Consider the following 25800-nt stretch of genomic DNA (forward strand, 5'->3'; position numbering starts at 1 on the left):
CCCCCTGCTCAAAGCAGGATTCGCTAAATTATCCCAGTCAGATGTCTGTCCAGCCTCTGTTTGAAGACTTCCATTGAAGGAGAACTCACCACTTCTCGTGGCAGCCTGTTCCACTCATTGATCACTCTAACTGTCAAAAAGTTTTTTCTAATATCTAATCTGTGTCTCCTCCCATTCAGTTTCATCCCATTGCTTCTAGTCTTTCCTTGTGCAAATGAGAATAAAGTTGATCCTTCTACAATGTGACAGCCCTTTAGATATTTGAAGACAGCTATTAAGTCTCCTCTCAGTCTTCTCTTTTGCAAACTAAACATTCCCAAATCCTGCAGCCTTTCCTCATAAGACAGGGTTTGCAGACCGGTCACCATTCTGGTCGCTCTTTTCTGAACTTGCTCCAGTTTGTTGATGTCTTTTTTAAAATGTGGTGCCCAAAACTGGACACAATATTCCAGATGAGGTCTGACCAAAGAGGAGTAGAGGGAAATAATGACTTCACGTGATCTAGACTGTATGCTTCTGTTAATACATCCTAGAATTGCATTTGCCTTTTTTGCGGCTGCATCACACTGTTGACTCATATTCAGTCTGTTATCTATTAGTATACCCAAGTCTTTTTCACATGTGCTGTCACTTAGCCCTATTCCTCCCATTCTGTATATGCTTTTTTCATTTTTATTGCCCAGATGTAGTACTTTGCATTTCTCCCTGTTAAAAACCATTCTGTTAGTTGCTGCCCACTTCTCCAGTTTATTTATATCTTTTTGAATCCTCTCTCTCTCTTCTCTAGTATTAGCTATCCCTCCTAGCTTTGTGTCATCAGCAAATTTAATCAGTTTACCCTCAATTCCTTCATCTAAATCGTTGATAAAGATGTTGAACAATACAGGGCCCAGGACAGAGCCCTGTGGTACCCCACTTGAGACATTCTTCCAACTGGATGTGCAGCCATTTACGACCACTCTTTGGGTCCGATCACTAAGCCAGTTATGAATCCACCTAACAGTTGCCTTGTCCATTCCATACTTAGTCATTTTTTCAATAAGGATTGTATGAGAGACTTTGTCAAATGCTTTGCTGAAGTCAAGATATACTATATCTACAGCATTTCCTTGAATCACCCAATCAGTGATTCTGTCATAGAAGGAAATTAAGTTAGTCTGACATGACTTATTAGTTACAAACCCATGCTGACTCTGTTTAATCACTTCATTCTTATCCAGGTACTGACATACATGTTGTTTAATAATTTGTTCAAAGATCTTTCCTGGTATAGAAGTCAGACTCACCGGCCTATAGTTGCCTGGGTCCACCTTCTTCCCCTTTTTGAAGATAGGAACAACATTTTCTCTTCTCCAGTCTTCTGGGACTTCTCCTGTTCTCCAAGAATTTTCAAAGATTATGGAGAGGGGTTCAAAAATTTCTTCTGCTATCTCCTTCAGTACTCTGGGGTGTAATTCATCTGGACCTGGAGACTTGAATTCATTTAGGTTAGCTAAGTGTTTCCTCACTATCTTTCTGTTTATAGATATCCTGGATTCTTCTATTCCCTTAATAGGACAGTGAAGAACAGTTGATGTTACATTTCCTTTCTGAGAGAAAACAGATGCAAAATAGGAATTTAAAAGTTCGGCCTTCTCAACATCCTGTCTTACCATTTCATCATTTTCATCCTGTAAAAATCCTATAGCATCTTTGACTTTTCTTTTACTTTTGACATATCCCCGAAATCCTTTTTTATTGCTTTTGACATCTCTTGCAAGCCTCAATTCATTTTCAGCTTTAAATAATCTGATTTGTGCCCTGCAGGTTCTGCAGCCAGCATTATATTCTTCTTTAGATATGCCTCCCTCTTTCCATTTTATAAACATATTTTTCTTCCTTTTTAGCATGTGCTTAAGTTCTGTGTTCATCCATCCTGGTTTCCTTAAATGCTTCCTATTCTTCCCTCTTTTCGGAATTGTTAACAACTGTGCTTTGAGAATTTCATTTTTCAAGATTTCCCATCCTTCCTGGACATTTTTGTCTTTAAGGATATCCAGCCATTTGATCCCTCCAATTCTCTTTCTGAATCCCTTAAAATCTGCCTTTCTGAAATCTAACCTTGACGTCTGAGTCTTCACAGGTCTTCCGCCTCTAGTTATCCAAAATTTTAAAATAGCATGGTCGCTACCTCCTAGGCTCCCAGCCACTTTTACCTCCTCAACCATTTCCTCCCTGTTTATAAGGATTAGATCCAAGGTAGAAGTTCCCCTTGTTTTCTCCCCTACCTTCTGGAAGATAAAGTTGTCAGCAAGAGAGGATAAGAATTTCCTTGACCTGTTAGTTTTGCCTGAGAGAGATTCCCAACAAATGTATGGATAGTTGAAATCTCCCATTACAACTATGTCATATTTTTGGGAGAACTTGGCCATTTGATGCATAAAGAGTTCATCCATATCTTCAGCTTGCACAGGCGGCCTGTAGTAAATGCCTACAATGGTGTCCTTTCCATTGTTCTGTCCTTGTATTCTTACCCAAACAGTTTCCACAGAACTCCCAGTCTCTGAAGCTTCAATCTCTGTGCAGATATACGCGTTTCTAACATACAATGCGACACCTCCTCCTCGCTTATCAAGTCTGTTTCTTGCAAATAAGTTGTATCCTTCTAGTCTTGTATTCCAATCATGTGTATTGTCCCACCAAGTTTCAGTGATTCCAATGACATCACATTTCTTTTCCTGTGTTAGTAGTTCCAATTCTCCTTGTTTGTTGCCCATGCTTTGTGCATTAGTATAGAAACATTTTAGTTTGTGATTGGTTTCTCTTTCTCCAATATTTTTATTAATTAGATTCTTTTGTCTTTGTTCTTCCTTTTCACTTCTAATAGCAGAGCTCTCAATAGCATTTGTCAGGTGTATGGCTTTTTCTGGTCTTTTGCTTCCCTTCCCATGTTGTTCTAGTTTAAAGCTCTCCTTACAAGTGTAGCAAGGCGACTTCCAAATGCATGTTTTCCAGTCTTCGTAAGGTGCACCCCATCTCTAGCAAGTAGTCCATCGTATAAGTAATTCACTCCGTGATCCAGAAATCCAAATCTTTGCTGACGGCACCATCGACGTAGCCAGTTGTTCACCTGCAGAATCTTATTCCACCTCCTTGTTCCATGGCCATCCACTGGGAGGATGGAAGAGAAGACCACCTGCGCTCCCAGTTCTTTCACTTTCTTGCCTAAGTCTTCAAAGTCTCTGCAGATGGTTTCCAGGTCATTTCTTGCGGTGTCATTTGTCCCCACATGTAGTAGCAGGAATGGGTAGTCATCTGTAGGTCTGAAGAGTCCTGATATCCTGTCAGACACATCTTTAATTTTTGCACCTGGAAGACAGCACATTTCTCTTGAAGTTATATCCGGTCTGCAGATAGCGGCCTCTGTTCCTCTCAACAGGGAATCCCCCATGACCACCACTCTCCGTTTCTTCTTCACAACATTTTTCTTTCTCCATCCAGGAGGACTCTGAAGGCGTACAAGGTTGCTGTTTGTTGGCAAAGTCTTATCCTGATGTATTTCTTCATCGTTTTCCTGCGTGAGAGCCTGGTACTGGTTCCTGAGCAGTATGGGTGCTGACTGCCTCCTGATCCTCCTGCTTCTCTGGGTCACATGTATCCATTCCTCTGTTTCTTCAGGTGTACTTCGAATTTCTTCTCTTTCTGTAACATGAAGAGATAATTCTGCTCTGTCCAAGAACTCTTCACCTTCCTTAATGATCTTCAACGTAGCTAACCTCTCTTCGAGATTTTGCAACTTTTCCTCCAACAGGGTCACAAGCTTGCATTTGTGGCATGTGAAGTTTGGCTTTTCCACTGGTAAGTCTGTGAACATGTAGCAAGAAATGCAGCTCACCAAATGGCTCCTGGCCTCTTCCATCTTGAGATTTCTTAAAAACGATGAAAGATGAGCCAAAATTCGTTGAGCTCGCGGAGACTCTTCACTTATCCCAGAAGGCACTGGGAATATGCAAATGATCTCCTCAAGACTCTTCCCCTGGTTTTCCAATTTCCTCTTTTCAGCTGCAACGGCCAAAACCCAGTGATCGTTGAGCTCGCGGAGACTCTTCACTTATCCCAGAAGGCACTGGGAATATGCAAATGATCTCCTCAAGACTCTTCCCCTGGTTTTGAGGTTTTTGATATCTGAGCGCTATGTGACACGCTCGATGGCACAGCTGCCTGTGACCAAAGTGACAAGAGGATAATGGAGATTTTGAATCTCTGCGCACACTTTTGGACACTGGACACTTGTGGATTGTGTGAGGCCCACTGATATCTGAGCGCTATGTGACACGCTCGATGGCACAGCTGCCTGTGACCAAAGTGACGAGAGGATAATGGAGATTTTGAATCTCTGCGCACACTTTTGGACACTGGACACTTGTGGATTGTGTGAGGCCCACTGATATCTGAGCGCTATGTGACAGGCTCGATGGCACAGCTGCCTGTGACAAAAGTGACGAGAGGATAATGGAGATTTTGAATCTCTGCGCACACTTTTGGACACTGGACACTTGTGGATTGTGTGAGGCCCACTGATATCTGAGCGCTATGTGACAGGCTCGATGGCACAGCTGTGACCAAAGTGACGAGAGGATAATGGAGATTTTGAATCTCTGCGCACACTTTTGGACACTGGACACTTGTGGATTGTGTGAGGCCCACTGATATCTGAGCGCTATGTGACACGCTCGATGGCACAGCTGCCTGTGACCAAAGTGACGAGAGGATAATGGAGATTTTGAATCTCTGCGCACACTTTTGGACACTGGACACTTGTGGATTGTGTGAGGTCCACTGATATCTGAGCGCTATGTGACAGGCTCGATGGCACAGCTGCCTTTGACCAAAGTGACGAGAGGATAATGGAGATTTTGAATCTCTGCGCACACTTTTGGACACTGGACACTTGTGGATTGTGTGAGGCCCACTGATATCTGAGCGCTATGTGACACGCTCGATGGCACAGCTGCCTGTGACCAAAGTGACGAGAGGATAATGGAGATTTTGAATCTCTGCGCACACTTTTGGACACTGGACACTTGTGGATTGTGTGAGGCCCACTGATATCTGAGCGCTATGTGACACGCTCGATGGCACAGCTGCCTGTGACCAAAGTGACGAGAGGATAATGGAGATTTTGAATCTCTGCGCACACTTTTGGACACTGGACACTGGTGGATTGTGTGAGGCCCACTGATATCTGAGCGCTATGTGACAGGCTCGATGGCACAGCTGCCTGTGACCAAAGTGACGAGAGGATAATGGAGATTTTGAATCTCTGCGCACACTTTTGGACACTGGACACTTGTGGATTGTGTGAGGCCCACTGATATCTGAGCGCTATGTGACACACTCGATGGCACAGCTGCCTGTGACCAAAGTGACGAGAGGATAATGGAGATTTTGAATCTCTGCGCACACTTTTGGACACTGGACACTTGTGGATTGTGTGAGGCCCACTGATATCTGAGCGCTATGTGACAGGCTCGATGGCACAGCTGCCTGTGACAAAAGTGACGAGAGGATAATGGAGATTTTGAATCTCTGCGCACACTTTTGGACACTGGACACTTGTGGATTGTGTGAGGCCCACTGATATCTGAGCGCTATGTGACAGGCTCGATGGCACAGCTGTGACCAAAGTGACGAGAGGATAATGGAGATTTTGAATCTCTGCGCACACTTTTGGACACTGGACACTTGTGGATTGTGTGAGGCCCACTGATATCTGAGCGCTATGTGACACGCTCGATGGCACAGCTGCCTGTGACCAAAGTGACGAGAGGATAATGGAGATTTTGAATCTCTGCGCACACTTTTGGACACTGGACACTTGTGGATTGTGTGAGGTCCACTGATATCTGAGTGCTATGTGACAGGCTCGATGGCACAGCTGCCTGTGACCAAAGTGACGAGAGGATAATGGAGATTTTGAATCTCTGCGCACACTTTTGGACACTGGACACTTGTGGATTGTGTGAGGCCCACTGATATCTGAGCGCTATGTGACACGCTCGATGGCACAGCTGCCTGTGACCAAAGTGACGAGAGGATAATGGAGATTTTGAATCTCTGCGCACACTTTTGGACACTGGACACTTGTGGATTGTGTGAGGCCCACTGATATCTGAGCGCTATGTGACACGCTCGATGGCACAGCTGCCTGTGACCAAAGTGACGAGAGGATAATGGAGATTTTGAATCTCTGCGCACACTTTTGGACACTGGACACTTGTGGATTGTGTGAGGCCCACTGATATCTGAGCGCTATGTGACAGGCTCGATGGCACAGCTGTGACCAAAGTGACGAGAGGATAATGGAGATTTTGAATCTCTGCGCACACTTTTGGACACTGGACACTTGTGGATTGTGTGAGGCCCACTGATATCTGAGCGCTATGTGACAGGCTCGATGGCACAGCTGTGACCAAAGTGACGAGAGGATAATGGAGATTTTGAATCTCTGCGCACACTTTTGGACACTGGACACTTGTGGATTGTGTGAGGCCCACTGATATCTGAGCGCTATGTGACACGCTCGATGGCACAGCTGCCTGTGACCAAAGTGACGAGAGGATAATGGAGATTTTGAATCTCTGCGCACACTTTTGGACACTGGACACTTGTGGATTGTGTGAGGCCCACTGATATCTGAGCGCTATGTGACACGCTCGATGGCACAGCTGCCTGTGACCAAAGTGACGAGAGGATAATGGAGATTTTGAATCTCTGCGCACACTTTTGGACACTGGACACTTGTGGATTGTGTGAGGCCCACTGATATCTGAGCGCTATGTGACAGGCTCGATGGCACAGCTGTGACAAAAGTGACTAGAGGATAAGGGAGATTGGATTGCTTTTAAAAAAGCAGTTTGCGGAGCAGTGGGTAAACAGCAATGCCAGCGTGTCAGGAAGCCTTAAAAGGCAGCCCAACAACCAACACCACTGATACACCACAATATAGCCTCCCCTTGCACTGCACACACAGTGACTTGTGTGTTGTGCAGGCCAAATCGCTAGCAGCAGAAGCAGTTTTTTTGTCTTCTTCCCTGCCTAACGCTCTCCCTACAGAATCAGCAGCAACCTCTCTCTATACTAAGATCGGCAGAAGATGGCGGTCGGCGTGCACGCCCTTTTATACCACCTGTGACGCCCACCAAAGCAAGCCAATCACTTGCATGCCCTTCTGAAAGATGGTGGTGACCCGTGCCTAGGTCATCACGTTGCCTACAGTGTCCGTGGATCCTGATTGGCTGAAAAAGAGCGCAAAACAAACTTTTGAAACGCGACTTTGGCGCGTAAGTCGCCGACCTCGTGGCCGACCTCATCCTAGGGTCGGGTTTCGTTTCATGAAACCCGACTTTGCCAAAAGTCGGCGACTTTTGAATTTTTTTGACCCGTTTCGCTCAACTCTAGTAGAGAGGACACATGCAAGGCAAGGAACAATAGCACAGGGATCAGGATATTCTGCCTCCAGGAGGGAGGACAGAGAGGTACAAGACAAGGTAAAGAACTATAGCACAGGGATCAGGATATTCTGCCTCCTGCAGGGTGGACGGGGAGGTACTAGACAAGGCAAGGAACAAGGACACAGAGACTAGGATATTCTGCCTCCTAGAGGGCAGACAGACAGGCACAGACACAGAACTAGAAATCAAGCCTCCAGAGGAGGCAAAACATAGGACAGGACCTGGCAACTCAGCAGCAAAACACTAACTGAGTTTAGGCTTTGCTCAGGCAGTTACCAATGGGTGGAGCTGCCCTAAATACTAGAGGCCTCTTGGTAATTGGTCAGGGACACATTAGACAGGTGCACCCTGATTCCATAAGAACCAGAGAGTACTGGTGCCGCCCCCCTATGCACATAGCCAGGAAGCATGCAGAGAGCAGGCAGGAAGCAAGAGACCAACAGCAATCAGCTGGCAGCAGACAGAACACACAGCAAGGCCTGGAGCAATAAGTAAGTTGGTGTGTGGGGGATGGAAGGCCATGCAGTGATGCCGGCAGGGTTTGTTACACAGAGGTTCACAGCTTCTTGCGCAAACAAGAAGGTTTATTGAGTCCATAAACTTCCAACAGAAAACAGTCTTTTCTCCAGCAAAAATGTACTGTATATCATAACAATAAGTCCCCTAGAAAGTATGGGCTCACCTGTTTAAATCTCAGTCATCCACTTACAGCCTTTGACAGAGGCTGAGCAACATATATTCATCTTCACTCTCAGACAAAAGTATCACAGGTGTTTCCACTTGTACTGCAAGGTACTCATGGACAGCTGCACCTTCTGGATTGGAGAATGGGAATGACTAGTCCCACATCTCATTTAGTTATTCCTAAAAACCTGAACCCATACTGGTCCTACTAACCCTCTCAGCACATATCAGTACTGGAGCCTGCTTACCAGGTTTCATATCCCTGAGAATTGCTACCTTAGTAATATACACCTCCCAATCATGATGTTGCCAGATGCCTGTATGTATATAAACCCACCCTTTCTTCCTAAAGACAGGGACTGGGCATCTTCTGCAAACACTCCACAAGGTCCTTACTCCCCACTGTGGGAACCATCACAAGTGCACGATTCCCAGGCTTCAGTTGTCTTGCTTGAGTCTTGAGGAGGCACTCTTTTACATGGCCCCTCATTTTGGTTTGGTCCCTCAACATAACAGGACATTATGGCTAGCCAGATGAAGAGCCTGCTTATCAGGTCCCATCATCAAAGGAACAACATTTAATTCCCTTTTTCCAAGCATCTTTTAAAGTTATGTCTCTGAGTTTGGTGGTTCCAAAATTTTTGCTGGACACCTCCAGTTCAGGAATATTAACTTTAGTATATGCTTCCACATCTTTATTGCAAATAGTACAGACAATGACAGCTTGACGGACATAGCATGTGACAAGGTTTCTATCACTGTATTCTGGTTGTCAGCCGAGCTATAAGGTAGTACTGCTTACCCCACAAATCCCAAAGCAAAGGAAAATCATGACTGAGGCTGGTTTCACACTTGCGTTTTTTTCGCGGTATTTTAGCGCTAAATAGCGCATGCGGTTTTTTTTCCTATACTTTGCATGGGATGCGCTTATGTGCGCATACACATGCGTTTGTACGCGTTTTTCCGCGCATGCGTTTTTTTGCGGTATGCGCTCGGGCGCACAAAATGCAACCTGTTGCATTTTTTGGGCGTCCGACTTGCCTCAAAAAAACGCATGCGCGCGCAATGCATTTTTTTACAGCAAGACACCCATTATAAGTCTATGGTGAGCATATGTGCGCATTGGCATGCTTATGTATGCGTTTTTTTGCACATGCGTTTTTTTTTTACCATTAGTTTAGACAATGGAATTTAGTGGTTTGGGTAAAGTTAGGGTTAGTTAAGGGGGTTTAGGGTTAGGGTTAGGGTTCGGGTCAGGGTCAGGGTTAGGGTTAGGATCAGGGTATGGTTTGGTTAAGGGTTAGGGTTAGGGTCAGGGTTAGGGTTAGGGTCAGGGTCAGGGTTAGGGTTAGGATCAGGGTATGGTTTGGTTAAGGGTTAGGGTTAGGGTCAGGGTCAGGGTTAGGGTTAGGGTCAGGGTATGGTTTGGTTAAGGGTTAGGGTTAGGGTTAGGGTCAGGGTTAGGGTTAGGGTTAGGGTTAGGGTCAGGGTATGGTTTGGTTAAGGGTTAGGGTTAGGGTTAGGGTCAGGGTTAGGGTTAGGGTTAGGGTTAGGGTCAGGGTTAGGGTTAGGGTCAGGGTTAGGGTTAGGGTCAGGGGGTTAGAGTTAGGGTTAGGGTTAGGGTCAGGGTTAGGGTTAGGGTTAGGGTCAGGGTTAGGGTTAGGGTCAGGGTTAGGGTTAGGGTTAGGGTCAGGGTTAGGGTTAGGGTCAGGGTCAGGGTCAGGGTTAGGGTTAGGATCAGGGTATGGTTTGGTTAAGGGTTAGGGTTAGGGTTAGGGTTAGGGTCAGGGTTAGGGTTAGGGTTAGTAAAGTCATGGTTTGGGTTAGTGTGAGGGGCCACCTAATGTTGGAAAAAAACGCAAACGCGGTAAAAACGCACTAAAAACGCATACAAACGCATAAAAACGCTGCGTTTTTTTCATGCATGCTCATAAAAATGCTTGAAAAAAACGCAGCATCTGTATGCGTTTGTATGCGTTTTTTCAATGCGTTTTTTGCGGGAAAAACGCGCTGCAAAAAAAAGCAAGTGTGAAACTAGCCTGACAATTGTAGAATGACACCAGTTTTTGACCAATCCCTCTTTGTGGGTCTCAACTCACGGAACCACAGTTTGTGTCAATGTCAACCTGGGCCACAGGAAAGTTCTAGATGATTCTATGAATACACCTGATTCTCAAAACCTTCCAAGGGATTTATACATGTACAAACTCCCTGAGTCCAGTAGTACTGTCACTAGGATATATTTTACAGACACCTGGCATATCTGGGGCCCCTCGCCAGGATTAGGAACAGTGCTGCAGGCAGGGTAGGCGAAGTAAGATTATTACCAGCCTAAGCTGCAGTCCATTGGCTCCAAGGTCAAAACACAATTAACTGATATATGACCCTGGGCACGAAACCTCCAAGAGACAATGTTATGAGATGTGCCACTTAAACCTGGCTCTCACTCCTTCAGGGACCTTGGATTCCCTTCAGATGTTATTCTTTTGGGTATTCCATAGCAGTGAACGCAAGCTAACTTGACTGCTCAGGGAGTTCTCAAGTATTTTTCCACCAGGCTCATTAAGTCATCTGCACCCGTTGCGCCCTGACAGACAGGGTTATGCCCAAACATGCCAAAGTCTCCATCTTCAGCTTGCAGTACTCCATGGCGTCCTGCTGGGCAAGGTAATAATATGTCTTCTTCTGGTCCTCAGTAAAACATGGTGCCAGGACCTCTGCTCACTGCTCCAGAGGCAGTCTCTATCCTCCACGTACTCAGAAATGGTCAGGAATGCCTCAAGTCATTTTCTGCAGGTTTATTGAGTCAAACTTTCAACAGAAAGCAAAACAGTCTTTTCTCCAGAAAAAAAGTTATAACATAACAATTACCAGTTCCATCAGAGGTACGGGCTCACCTGTTTAAATCTCAGTCCTGCACTTCCAGCCTCTGGCAGAGACTGAGCAAGGTCTTTTCACTTTCACTCTCAGACACTAATATTAGAGGAGTTTCCACCTCTAACCCAGGCACTTATGGACAGCTCAGCTGACATTTTAAACCAGCTGCACCTTCTGGAGTCTACTTACCAGGTTTCATATTCCCAAGGCTTGCTATATACTGTATATACAATATACTTATGCATGCATATGTGTTCAGAGTACTATGTTGAATTAGACCACAAATAATAGCTTGTTTAAAAAAAACATGCACACTATTCATAGAATCATAGAATCGTAGAGTTGGAAGGGACCTCCTGGGCCATCTGGTCCAACCCCCTGCTCAAAGCAGGATTCGCTAAATCATCCCAGTCAGATGTCTGTCCAGCCTCTGTTTGAAGACTTCCATTGAAGGAGAACTCACCACTTCTCGTGGCAGCCTGTTCCACTCATTGATCACTCTAACTGTCAAAAAGTTTTTTCTAATATCTAATCTGTGTCTCTTCCCATTCAGTTTCATCCCATTGCTTCTAGTCTTTCCTTGTGCAAATGAGAATAAAGTTGATCCTTCTACAATGTGACAGCCCTTTAGATATTTGTAGACAGCTATTAAGTCTCCTCTCAGTCTTCTCTTTTGCAAACTAAACATTCCCAAATCCTGCAACCTTTCCTCATAAGACAGGGTTTGCAGACCGGTCACCATTCTGGTCGCTCTTTTCTGAACTTGCTCCAGTTTGTTGATGTCTTTTTTAAAATGTGGTGCCCAAAACTGGACACAATATTCCAGATGAGGTCTGACCAAAGAGGAGTAGAGGGAAATAATGACTTCACGTGATCTAGACTGTATGCTTCTGTTAATACATCCTAGAATTGCATTTGCCTTTTTTGCTGCTGCATCACACTGTTGACTCATATTCAGTCTGTGATCTATTAGTATACCCAAGTCTTTTTCACATGTGCTGTCACTTAGCCCTATTCCTCCCATTCTATATATGCTTTTTTCATTTTTATTGCCCAGATGTAGTACTTTGCATTTCTCCCTGTTAAAAACCATTCTGTTAGTTGCTGCCCACTTCTCCAGTTTATTTAAATCTTTTTGAATCCTCTCTCTCTCTTCTCTAGTATTAGCTATCCCTCCTAGCTTTGTGTCATCAGCAAATTTAATCAGTTTACCCTCAATTCCTTCATCTAAATCGTTGATAAAGATGTTGAACAATACAGGGCCCAGGACAGAGCCCTGTGGTACCCCACTTGAGACATTCTTCCAACTGGATGTGCAGCCATTTACGACCACTCTTTGGGTCCGATCACTAAGCCAGTTATGAATCCACCTAACAGTTGCCTTGTCCATTCCATACTTAGTCATTTTTTCAATAAGGATTGTATGAGAGACTTTGTCAAATGCTTTGCTGAAGTCAAGATATACTATATCTACAGCATTTCCTTGATCCACCCAATCAGTGATACCGTCATAGAAGGAAATTAAGTTAGTCTGACATGACTTATTAGTTAGAAACCCATGCTGACTCTGTTTAATCACTTCATTCTTATCCAGGTATTGACATACATGTTGTTTAATAATTTGTTCAAAGATCTTTCCTGGTATAGAAGTCAGACTCACCGGCCTATAGTTGCCTGGGTCCACCTTCTTCCCCTTTTTGAAGATAGGAACAACATTTGCTCTTCTCCAGTCTTCTGGCACTTCTCCTGTTCTCCAAGAATTTTCAAAGATTATGGAGAGGGGTTCAAAAATTTCTTCTGCTATCTCCTTCAGTACTCTGGGGTGTAATTCATCTGGACCTGGAGACTTGAATTCATTTAGGTTAGCTAAGTGTTTCCTCACTATCTTTCTGTTTATAGATATCCTGGATTCTTCTATTCCCTTAATAGGACAGTGAATAACAGTTGATGTTGCATTTCCTTTCTGAGAGAAAACAGATGCAAAATAGGAATTTAAAAGTTCAGCCTTCTCAACATCCTGTCTTACCATTTCATCATTTTCATCCTGTAAAAATCCTATAGCATCTTTGACTTTTCTTTTACTTTTGACATATCCCCAAAATCCTTTATTATTGCTTTTGACATCTCTTGCAAGCCTCAGTTCATTTTCAGCTTCACCTGATATTCATAGAATTATTAACCTCTTAATGACCGCCAATATGTCTTTTAACTGACCTGAGATATAATTGAATAGTCTCCCCAATCCAGCAGCTGTTGGCTGTACACTATAGCTGACAACTTGCTGCATCAGCCACAATCAGTGTTTGCACTGTCCAAATCCCCTTAGATGCTGCTGTCAGTAGTGACTACATTATATAAATTATCTAGTATAGACTGTAGGTGGCGCTAGTAACTGTAAAAAAGAGAGAGGAACACTTGCTGCAAATTAGGAACACACACCACCAATGTGATCTATAAAATATAAATAAATAATTAAAATTTGCGCTTAATAATGAACCCCTTTAGCTTGTAGTGACTTAAAAAATACACACAAATTAATTGGATTGCTCCAAGTTAGGTAGTTATTACCTTAAGGTGTAATCTGAGCGAATGTCTGGACTCCAGAGGACCATTAAAGAGCGCTGTGTGTCTTCATGTGAAGTCAGATTGAATGATGTTTGCCAGATAAACGTGGGTTAATACCACAGCTCTTCAGGAGTGCTGTCTCGGCCGGTGACAGACACTCCACGCTCCCCTCTTCTTGCAGCACGCTGGCGTGCAGTGTGCAGGATGTGAAGCTGTGGCGTGAGATGAGCCAACAGGACCTTCGTGATGTCACCAGTCACCTGATAGATTACAGGGAGCACAGTGGACCAATTCCTCTCTGACTAGTTTTGGAAAAAACACGGTTTCCTTCATCAGGGATGAAAGCCCCTGATGTGCCAAAACAGTGGAAACCCCCCAATTCTAACTCCAACCCTAAACTCAACACACCCCTAACCCTAATCCCAGCCCTATCCCTAGCCCTAACCCTAACCCTAGCCCTAACCCTAATGGGAAAATGGAAATTAATACATTTTTTCATTTTATTATTTTTCCATAATTAAGGGGGTGATAAGGGGGGTTTGATTTACTATTTACGGGGGGCGTTTTATGTTTGGCAGCTGTCTCACACTAAAAGACACTTTTTATTGTAAAAATAGTTTTTGCATCATCACGTTTTGAGAGCTATAATTTTTCCATATTTTGACCCACCGAGACATGTGAGGTTTTATTTTTTGCAGGACAAGTTGATGTTTTTATTGGTACCATTTTCGGGCACGTAACATTTTTTGATAGCTTTTTATTCCAATTTTTGGTATGCAGAATAAACAAAAACCAGCAATTCATGAAATTCTTTTGGGGGTTGCGTTTACACCGTTCCATAGTGGTAAAATTGATAAGGCGGTTTTATTCTTTGGGTCAGTACGGTTACAGCAATACCTCATTTATATGGACCTACATAGAAGACGGAGTATGACGCCATGGAGTCAATGACAGTAATTAGTTAATGTCAAAAATTATTCGCTCTTTATTAATACAGGTGCATAAAAAGTGTACATTACATAATACAATTATATGATCAGATGTCGGATATGACACTACAAAGAGAAGGGGATGGATGCACCGCACATGTATGGTAAATGCAATAGTACAAGAAATGAGTTTTCAAAACCCCAAAAAAATGCATGAAAACTAGTACCCACGCAAAAAAGTCTCACACTTAAACATCTAGTGTTGCTGTCGGAGTAAAGTGCATGGCACAAGGCATGGGGAATTCATGCAAATGCTTTACAATAAAGTGCTGTGTGCAAAAAAAGCATGGGGGGTTTTGCAGAAAAGTGATCATGCTTACCCATAAAGAAAGTGCATGTGCGTGGCGTCCAGCCCCAAAGCCCCTTTGGGGCTGGACGCCACGCACATGCATTTTCTTTATGGGTAAGCATGATCACTTTTCTGCAAAACCCCCCATGCTTTTTTTGCACACAGCACTTTATTGTAAAGCATTTGCATGAATTCCCCATGCCTTGTGCCATGCACTTTACTCCGACAGCAACACTAGATGTTTAAGTGTGAGACTTTTTTGCGTGGGTACTAGTTTTCATGCATTTTTTTGGGGTTTTGAAAACTCATTTCTTGTACTATTGCATTTACCATACATGTGCGGTGCATCCATCCCCTTCTCTTTGTAGTGTCATATCCGACATCTGATCATATAATTGTATTATGTAATGTACACTTTTTATGCACCTGTATTAATAAAGAGCGAATAATTTTTGACATTAACTAATTACTGTCATTGACTCCATGGCGTCATACTCCGTCTTCTATGTAGGTCCATATATTTCTAAGGGAGTTGCCTTTTTGTTCATTCCATTTTGAACTTCCTTTTTTCTAGATAGGAAAAAGTATTATGTTTATTGCTATGTTGGACTATGTTAAAATACCTCATTTATGTAGTTTTTTTATGTTTTGGCGCTTTTATGCAATGAAAACAATTTTATATAAAAAATAATTATTTTTTGCATCACTTTATTCTGCGAGCTATAACTTTTTTATTTTTTCGCTGATGACACTGTATGGCAGCATGTTTTTTGCAGGACAAGATGATGCTTTCAGCGGTACCTTGCATATTTATATGCGTCTTTTTGATCGTGCGTTATTGCACTTTTTGTTTGACGGTATGATGATAAAACATTATTTTTTGATTCTTTTTTATTTTTTATTTTTTAAGGGGTTCAATAAAGTGGTTAACTAGTTGGTCAGTGTTATAGGGTGGGTTGTTACGGACGCGGCGATACCAAATATGTGTACTTTTATTTTTTTTTATTATTATTTTCAAAAAATGAATTTATTAGGGAATATTTTTTTTTTATTTATTTAGCGATTTTTTTATAAATTATTTTTACACTTTTTTTTAACTTTATTACACTGTCCCAGGGGGAACATCACTGTCATGTGTGAGATCGCTGATCTGACACATCACAGATCGCTGTGACAGATCAGCGATCGGACACAGGCACTGCAGCAGGCTTCCTCATGCCTGCGCTTTGCAGGCAGTGAGGAAGCCGGCTCCCTGCAGGCCCCCAAAGGTCCCAGCCACCATATTGGATCCAGGGACCTGCAGGGAAGGAGGCCCCCACAGCAGCGCAGCACATTGCGCTGCTGTGGGGGTCTCAGGGATGCACAGAGGGAGCTCCCTCCCTGGCGATGCTTCCCTGATCCTTCGGTACACTTGTTGATTGCAATGTGCCGGGGGTTAATGTGCCTGACACATAGTGCCAGGTGTCAGCTGTGATAATCAGCTGACACCCGGCCGCGATTAGCGGCGCTCCCCACAGGGGGGGGCGTCGCTGATCACTATGACGTACTATTCCATCCTTGAGACTTTGGTCCCAGATCACATGGACGGAATAGTACGTCTAATGTAGGAAAGAGGTTAAACTTGAACCCTGATATCTGATATTAACAATGGATTTTTTGGACAAGTCTGTGCTATTGTGCATGTTATCGAGTTTCAAAAGCGTGGTCTGCCACATTCACATATTTTAATCGTACTTGACAACAATTCGAAAATCAGAACTGAACAAGAGATAGACAACATTGTGTGGGCTGAAATTCCTGACAAGACAACATACTCTCAGCTCCACAACATTGTTCTGACAAACATGATTCACGGTCCCTGTGGTGAAGCCAATCCTAACTCTCCGTGTATGGATCATGGACACTGTACCAAAGGATTTCCAAAAAAATTACAAGAAATGGATGGCTATCCAATTTACCGCAGAAACATTGGGACAACATACCAACATAATTCTAAAACAATTGACAATACATTGGTTGTTCCATATAACCCATATTTGCTAAAAAAAAAATACAACTGCCATATTAATGTGGAAATTTGTGCTAGCATCCAGGGTCAAGTATTTATTTAAATACGTTTACAAAGGAAATGACAAGGCTAATATTGAAATAGCTCAAAAAAACCTCCAACATGGTGAAACAAACCAATTTGTCGATTCACGATACATCAGTGCACCAGAAGCTGCGTGGAGAATCTTTGCTTTTCCTATGCATAAACTGTCTCATGCCATTATTTGCCTAGCAGTACATCTACCTAACTCTCAGCCACTATATTTTCATCAAGATGATCCCATTGACAACATACAACAAAAACTACTTCAAAATTCAACACTCATGGCATACTTTAATCTTAATAAGATAGACCCTAATGCACATCAATATTATTACAAAGACATTCCAGAACTAGTGTTGAGCGATACCTTCCGATATCTGGAAATATCGGATCGGATTGGATCGGACCGATAACCAAAAAGTATCGGATATCGCCGATTCCGATACCAGAAACCAATGCAAGTCAATGGGACAGAAATATCAGAATTAAAATAAACCCTTTTTTTCCTTGTAGGTTAATTCTACATGAAGGAAAACAACTAAGAATAATGTAGAATGTATTGGGGGAGGTGGAGGAGACATTAAAGGCATAGAGGTTTAGCCCAATCAAATGGAATAGCAGGAATTAATTTTTTTTTTAAGACGTTCGGAGATACAAAGATATTGACTATGTTAAAGGGGTTGTGTAGCAATAGAGAGAGACGTTCAGAAAAGGCACTTATATTGGCGGAGTGTTGAAACGGAGTGCTTCATCTAGCTTGGAGGTTGACTGAGCCCCTGACCCGGAGGTGACAGCACGGATGCGGGCACCTGTATGCACAACAGACTGTGAGTAAAGCTTTGGAACTACATGCCCTGGTGTCCTCCAGTTATTACTGCGCCAACACACTCAGCACTCCTACATCTCTGTGCCTGGCACTGCACCATCTACGTCTCTTCACTACCTCTCCATCTACACTGCCCTGGGACTACAGCCCTACCTGTGGAGGGCCACAACATCATTGCTGCACCCCACCATCTGTCCAAGAGGATCTGTCTGCAGCGTCGGCTTAACATCTTCATTGCCGAACACCACAGGTGGCGTCATGAATCATTCACTCATAAACTTTAATCATCATCCACATTTCCCTTTTACAATGGACACCCAGGGCCATGGACCGGTTCACAGCTACCGTGACATCTCCCATTGAAACCAACGGGCCCGGTACCGAGTACCCCACCAGCCCTGGCGGGCGATCCAACTTGGAGGAAATACATAACAGAACAGGTTGTCCGGGCTTTTCACATAATCTCAGTGCATATCTAGGCTGCAGAATGCTGACAATAAGTAATTTACCTTCTGTGGCTAGTCTGCACGGTTTCCAAGATATCATCTCTTGCTTCTAAGATAAACGTCCGGGGGGGTGTTCTGGCATTGAAATGAGAACTTGTCGTTTCCTCCTCCCTCACTAGTTTCACTTTCCATAGATCACTGTTCAGCGTGTGTCTGGGGGAGGATCAGCTGGGTGGTCTGCTCGCAGCCAATCACAGCCATGTCATTAGTTAACATGCCTACATGCCTAACAGGATGTGCCCACACTTCTTAGGATTCCTCATTGGCTGAATCAAATCAAACTGGCTCATAGCATTATGGGAACTTCCGATTCCGGTATTCGATATGCAAAAAGTATCGGAACTCAGTATCGGAATTCCGATATCGCGAATATCAGCCGATACCCGATATTTGCAGTATCGGAATGCTCAACACTATCCAGAACACTACGTTTGGAAACATGGCATATGGGAACCCAGAAAGCAAAGATGCCACACTGTAATAGGAAGAATGTATACAGTTAGTCTGAAAGACCAAGAACGCTATTATTTACATTTGTTGTTATTACCTGTAAAAGGAGCAACAAGTTTTCAGAACCTTAAATCTGTCAATGGTATTACACATGAAACCTTTCAAGAGGCTGCCTTAGCACTCGGATTATTAATGGATGATAGTGTCTGGAGAAATACTATATTAGATGGAACCATTCTGAACATGTCTATATAACTTCGGGAGATGTTCGCTTACATCTGTGCTTTTGGATCACCTACAAATCCACTGGAATTGTGGAGTTGTGGAATGAATTTAAACAACATTTCTTACAAGACTACTGTCACAGATACCACAACAACACTGTTCAAGATGTGCTAATAATACCTGGCAAGCCTTATTTGGATTTCAATTTACCATGCCCTGCAACAAATATACACCAGCCTCGAGAAGACTGTGATAAAGACTATGAATTAGCTACAGCTACTGAGATAAAAAAAAACCTCTTAATCCTGAGCAACTGTTGCCATTTTGGATGCTCTACAAGACAATACGTTGACACCTAAGTGCTTCTTTATAGATGGTCCGGGTGGCAGTGGAAAAGCCTACTTATATCATCTAATTATACATTATGTCATAGGACAAGGACATGTGGTCTCACCTGCTGCCACTACAGGAATAGTAGCAAACTTGCTACCAGGAGAACGAACTATGCACTCTCTGTATGGCATTCCAATCCCAATCAATGAGACGTCAGTTTCCAGGATTAAAAGTGAACCTAACGCTGCCAATAATGTAAAAAATACTACACTTTTTATACTTGATGAGTGCACAATGGCACAAAACCATTCTTTGAATGTCATTGAAAGACTTCTATGTGATCTTATGACAACACATGTTGATGACAAAAATAATGTTCCCTTTGGTGGTAAAGTTTTCACACTCTGAGATTTCCGACAATGCCTTCCTGTACTTACATTTGCCACCAGAACTGAAATTGTGGATTGCTGTCTTAAATATTGTCATCTCTGGAAACACTTCACAAGACTCCGGCTATTCAACAACATGAGATCCAGGGATCCAGAATACAGCACTTGGTTACTTAAACTAGGAAATGATCAGCTCTCAAACGAATACAACCTTTGAGAGGATGTTATTGAAATTCCTCCAGACATGCTGTCCTCTGCCTGTTTAATCACAGACAAATTTGGTACAAACATTCATAATAATGTTAATGACACTGAAAATGTTATGTATGCAGCATCCCATGCAATACTCTGTCTAAAAAATGAAGATGTTGAACTTCTAAACTCTCAAACTATGGACCGAATGAGTTGTCAATATGTCTTATATACAAGCGATGATTCCGTGGATGGAGATGATGCTAATGAAGGTGAATATCCAGTCGAATTTTTAAATTCTTTAACACCATCTGGGATGCCACCACATCGCCTACAACTAAAAATAGGAACAATTGTCATGTTACTGCGAAATCTGAATACAAAAAAAGGATTATGTAACGGAACTCGGCTCATTGTAACATCCTTAAACCCACATATCATACGGGCAAAGGTCATCACAGGATCAGTGAAGGAGACTTTGTTTTTATTCCACGCATTGATTTGAGTCCATCTGAAACTGGGTTACCATTCAAACTACGAAGACGACAGTTTCCTGTTAAGCCAGCTTTCACAATGACAATTAACAAGGCCCAAGGACAGACTCTACATTGGGTGGGTATTTATCTACCTCAGCCAGCCTTTGGCCATGGGAAGCTATATGTTGCTTTCTCCAGAGTCAAGCAACGCTCCCATGTCAAAGTGAAGGTTTTAGGTACACCACTACAAGGACAGTTGTTACATGGTAGTGATAAAGTGTTCACTATAAATGTAGTTTATAAAAATGTTTTAAACTAATTTATGTGTTTAGTCATCTCACTAACATGTACATACTATTATATCACATACATAGTGATTTACTTTTTTACACACATTGATATGCCTTAGATACATACACACCTACATAGATACATAGCACAATATACACATTGCTATAGATCGAGGAGACATTATAGATACAGACATATATAGTTTACCATACATACATAAATAATATATTTACACCAATCTACCTAATACATAGAAATAGAATATAATAACATTTCTATGGATTTTCTTTCTGTTACTATTATGTAAAAGTAAGAAGCTTTGCCATTATTTTTGACATGTTAATAAATTATATCGTTTCACTTCCTTTCTGTTTTATTGGTCCACTTTGGGAACGGACAATCACACAACCATACGAACTGCATAAAACAATGTACCACCTCCAATTATAGTCACAACAGCTTGCAAGAGACAACATAGGGTAAATAGACACACAGCACACAAGGGAGACACCACATAGCGAACACCGCTCAAGAAACACCACACCAGATACCAAAATACAGCACACAACAAGGAAGAAACAGTGCACAAGGGGTAAAAGACATCAAATGACCCAACACATACAATCCAAAAATGCAGAGGAATGATATAAAACAGATTTGTTGGAAAGCGCAAACGGTGTGAGACATGTCCGCTACTCCTGTCAGTGCCACTAAGCATACACAGATGTTAATTTGACCGCACTCCCAATGCGATAGAATCGGACCTATTTCTAGTCTATATATATAAAAAAGTGCATGTATGTGTGTGTATCAGCCACGCCCATTCCACATAGCAACCAATCACTAAACATCTTTCATTTCTCCAGAGCTGTTTAAAAGAAGCTGAGCTGTGATTGGTTGCTATGAGCAAAAGATTATCTTGTAGACAGTTGTGGTAACTGAGGCCTATTATTCTTATAATTTCTATGGTGTTATCGTCCTTCTGTAAAGCTGAAAATAACACAACTTATTACCGTGCCAACACAGACCACCCTCTGACACAGACTGCAGGGGGAGCCCAGTATCACACAGGATAGGATTAGATACACAGCTCAGCAGTCAGTATCACACAGGATAGGATTAGATACACGGCTCAGCAGACTGTGTCACACAGGAGAGGATTAGATACATGGCTCAGCAGGCAGTATCATACAGTAGAGGATTAGATACACGGCTCAGCAGTCAGTATCACACAGGAGAGGATTAGATACATGGCTTAGCAGTCAGTATCACACAGGATAGGATTAGATACACGGCTCAGCAGACTGTGTCACACGAGAAGATTAGCTACCCGGCTCAGCAGTCAGTATCACACAGAAGAGGATTAGATACACGGCTCAGCAGTCAGTATCACACAAGAGAGGATTAGATACATGGCTTAGCAGACAGTATCACACAGGATAGGATTAGATACACAGGTCAGCAGGCAGTATCACACAGGATAGGATTAGATACACAGGTCAGCAGACAGTAACACACAGGATAAGATTAGATACATGGCTCAGCATACAGTAACACACAGGATAGGATTAGATACAAGGCTCAGCAGACAGTATCACACAGGATAGGATTAGATACACGGCTCAGCAGTCAGTATCACACAGGAGAGGATTAGATACACAGCTCACCAGACAGTAACACACAGGATAGGATTAGATACATGGCTCAGCAGACAGGATCACACAGGATAGGATTAGATACACAGGTCAGCAGAGAGTAACACACAGGATAGGATTAGATGCACGGCTCAGCAGTCAGTATCACACAGGATAGGATTCGATACATAGCTCAGCAGTCAGTATCACACAGGATATGATTAGATACACAGGTCAGAAGACAATAACACACAGGATAGGATTAGATGCACGGCTCAGCAGACAGTATCACACAGGATAGGATTAGATACACAGCTCAGCAGACAGTAACACGCAGGATAGGATTAGATACACAGCTCAGCAGACAGTAACACACAGGATAGGATTAGATACACGGCTCAGCAGACAGTATCACACAGGATAGGATTAGATACACAGGTCAGCAGACAGTAACACACAGGATAGGATTAGATGCATGGCTCAGCAGTCAGTATCACACAGGATAGGATTCCATACACGATTCAGCAGTCAGTATCATACAGGATAGGATTAGATACAAAGGTCAGAAGACAGTAACACACAGGATAGGATTAGATACATGGCTCAGCAGACAGTATCACACAGGATACAATTAGATACACAGCTCAGCAAACAGTAACACACAGGATAGGATTAGATACAGAGCTTCACAGACAGTAAAACACAGGATAGGATTAGGTACACAGCTCAGGAGACAGTATCCCACAGGATAGGGTTAGATACACAGCTCAGCAAACAGTATCACACAGGATAGGATTAGATACACAGCTCAGCAACAGGATGTGCCAAAGGAGAGGACATTTTCAGTCCAAGAATTACATTCATTCCATCTGATTTGCCTTTTGATTTTAAACGCCTCCAGTTTCCACTTCGACTGGCATTTGCAATGTCCATTAACAAGGCTCAGGGACAGTCCTTGAAAGTAGTAGGGATCAGTTTGCAATCTCCATGCTTTTCTCATGGTGAACTTTACATGGCCTGTTCAAGAGTTGTAACTGCCAAAAATCTGTTCATCTTTGCATTGAAAGGAAAAAACAAAAATATTTTTTATCAAAGGGCTCTTGAATGATTTGAAAATAAAATACTACCAATACTTAGGTAATCATTTAGTTAAGTTGTGTTGCAGATCTGTAGTGTTGAATATATGATGTGAAATGCTTTTATGTGCAATATAATCATTATAATTTGTTATAACAAACCACAGTTAGTTACTATGCCCAGGCAACACCGGGCTCTTCAGCTAGTATACAATAACAGTTAAAATAACAGACTTGTTGGTAAACTGTAACATGCAGAATGCTGTTATTTTAAAAAATATAAGAACATTTCTAGTAAAATATAACAATATATTGTTCTATTTTGATACAAAATTAAAGGTAATAATTCAATATTTCACAGATGAATACTATAAAGTCTTCATATTTCTCTTCACGTATTATGGATTCAATAGGTATTCACTTATTAGTGGAAAGCTACTATGTGACTAATGGATGTTTACCAAGAGGATGAAGTGGGGCTGTTTTGAAACTTGGAAAAATTAGTTTGGACAGAAGAATAAAGGTCAACTATATGGGATATTAACATGGCAATGTAATATTCAGAACCAAAATGATTTTATAAAGATGTTGCAACTGATAAGGTAAGAAAGAAGTTAAACATAACTCATTTAGCTCACATTGTCTATCATTAGTTTGGTTTCTGTGAATGCATCAGTGGACTTAAGATAAGAACTGTTTTGTTGGGCGTAAATCTTAAAAATAAGAAAAGTTGTTTTCTATGAAAATATGCTACATTATTTTACGAGAGGCATCACTGTCACGTATATTTCCAAATTCTGATTCTGTATTATTCTGATCTTGTATGTTTTTGGCTCTTAACACAGAATTACCATACAGTATGTGTGCATCACTACTATTGGTAATAACGCCCTATACTTAATAGATGATTGAGCAACATAATCTTAGACTGTTAATGGTAGGGCCTGTAGGCTATTTTCTTATTATGAATAAATTATTTTCCCGAAGGACTAGTTGTATGGAACCAGAGTACTGTGTTCTTTTTATCAGCTCTGTAATGCTAGGGGGTACCAAGTTAGAGAGTGGACCCTCTGGATCGCGGATCCGGAGCCCCAGGGTCGAGCACACCAGGTGAAGACCGACCCCTATACAGGGATCGTTTGGGGCAGGACCACAGAGGACGGAGGCGCGACAGCCGGAACCAAGAGGGACGGCTCCACGGACAGAAGGAGGGGGAAGGCAATGGTAAGTGGAACGAGCAGGGACCAGAGGAACAGGACAGGACCAAAACGGAAGGCAGGCACGTGGGAAGACCTAGGCGGGCAGAAGGCGGAGGACGGCACCGGGGATGGAAGACAGTGCGCAGGCAGGCTGGGAGGGAAGGAAGCAGGAGACAGGGAGCATAAGGCGGAACGTGGATAAGCTACAGTAGAACTGTAGAGGCCAGAAGGTGCAGGAAAACTACACGATCATCAGGCGTCCTCCTAACTGCGAGGACGCCTGAAGTACAGCAAGCCCAGGATGTGCGTCACCCAACCCCGCCCTCGGCGCCGCCCATTGCAGGGGAGACCAAAGGCCGACTCTCAGCGCCGCCCACTATGGGAGAGAGGAAGACGGCGGCGAGCGCGAGCCAGGGGGCGGGAAGCAGGAGCAGATTTGAAGAGGAATTGACGGCGGGCGCGTGGCCGGGCGGGAGCGCGCAGGTGAGGGGATGCCGCAGCGGCCGCCGCAGCAAAAGGGGCATCGGCGGGGATAACCGCCGATGTCACAGTACCCCTCCCCTTACGGCGTCCCTTTGCGAGATTGGCCAAAAACTTTTTTAGAATGCGAGGGGCGTTGATATTCTCCCGAGGCTCCCAGGACCTCTCCTCGGGACCAAAACCCACCCAATCGATAAGAAAAAGGGTCTTACCCCGGGCTTTTTTCATAGCCAAGATGTCCTTGACCTCGAAGACGTTATCAGAGATGGCAGGAGAAGGAGGGACGATGGGAACCGGTTGGAACCGATTCAGGACTACGGGTTTCAGGAGCGAGACATGGAAGGCGTTGGGCACCCGGAGCGAAGCGGGCAACCTCAGTTTGTAAGCCACGGCATTAATACGTCCAATCACCTCAAACGGTCCAATGTACCGAGGACTCAGTTTGTAAGAGGGAACTCTCAGACGGATATGTCGAGTTGAAAGCCAGACCTTGTCACCAGGATGGTACGGGGGTACGTCCTTCCGTCTCTTGTCTGCGTGCTTCTTGATTCGGTCGTTGGCACTTTTGAGCGCATCCCTGGTCTCTCTCCAAATCTGCGAGAATTCTTTAGCAAGAGAATCGGCTGCGGGTACCTTGGTAGAGGTAGAAAAAGGTAACGGAATACTTGGGTTTTGACCGGTTACCACAAAAAAAGGTGACCTGGTGGTAGATTCACTGGGATGATTATTGTGCG

The sequence above is a fragment of the Dendrobates tinctorius genome, unplaced genomic scaffold (genome assembly GCF_039654945.1).
Source record: "Dendrobates tinctorius isolate UK_male_01 unplaced genomic scaffold, ASM3965494v1 ptg000115l, whole genome shotgun sequence".
NCBI classification, from domain to species: Eukaryota; Metazoa; Chordata; class Amphibia; order Anura; family Dendrobatidae; genus Dendrobates; species Dendrobates tinctorius.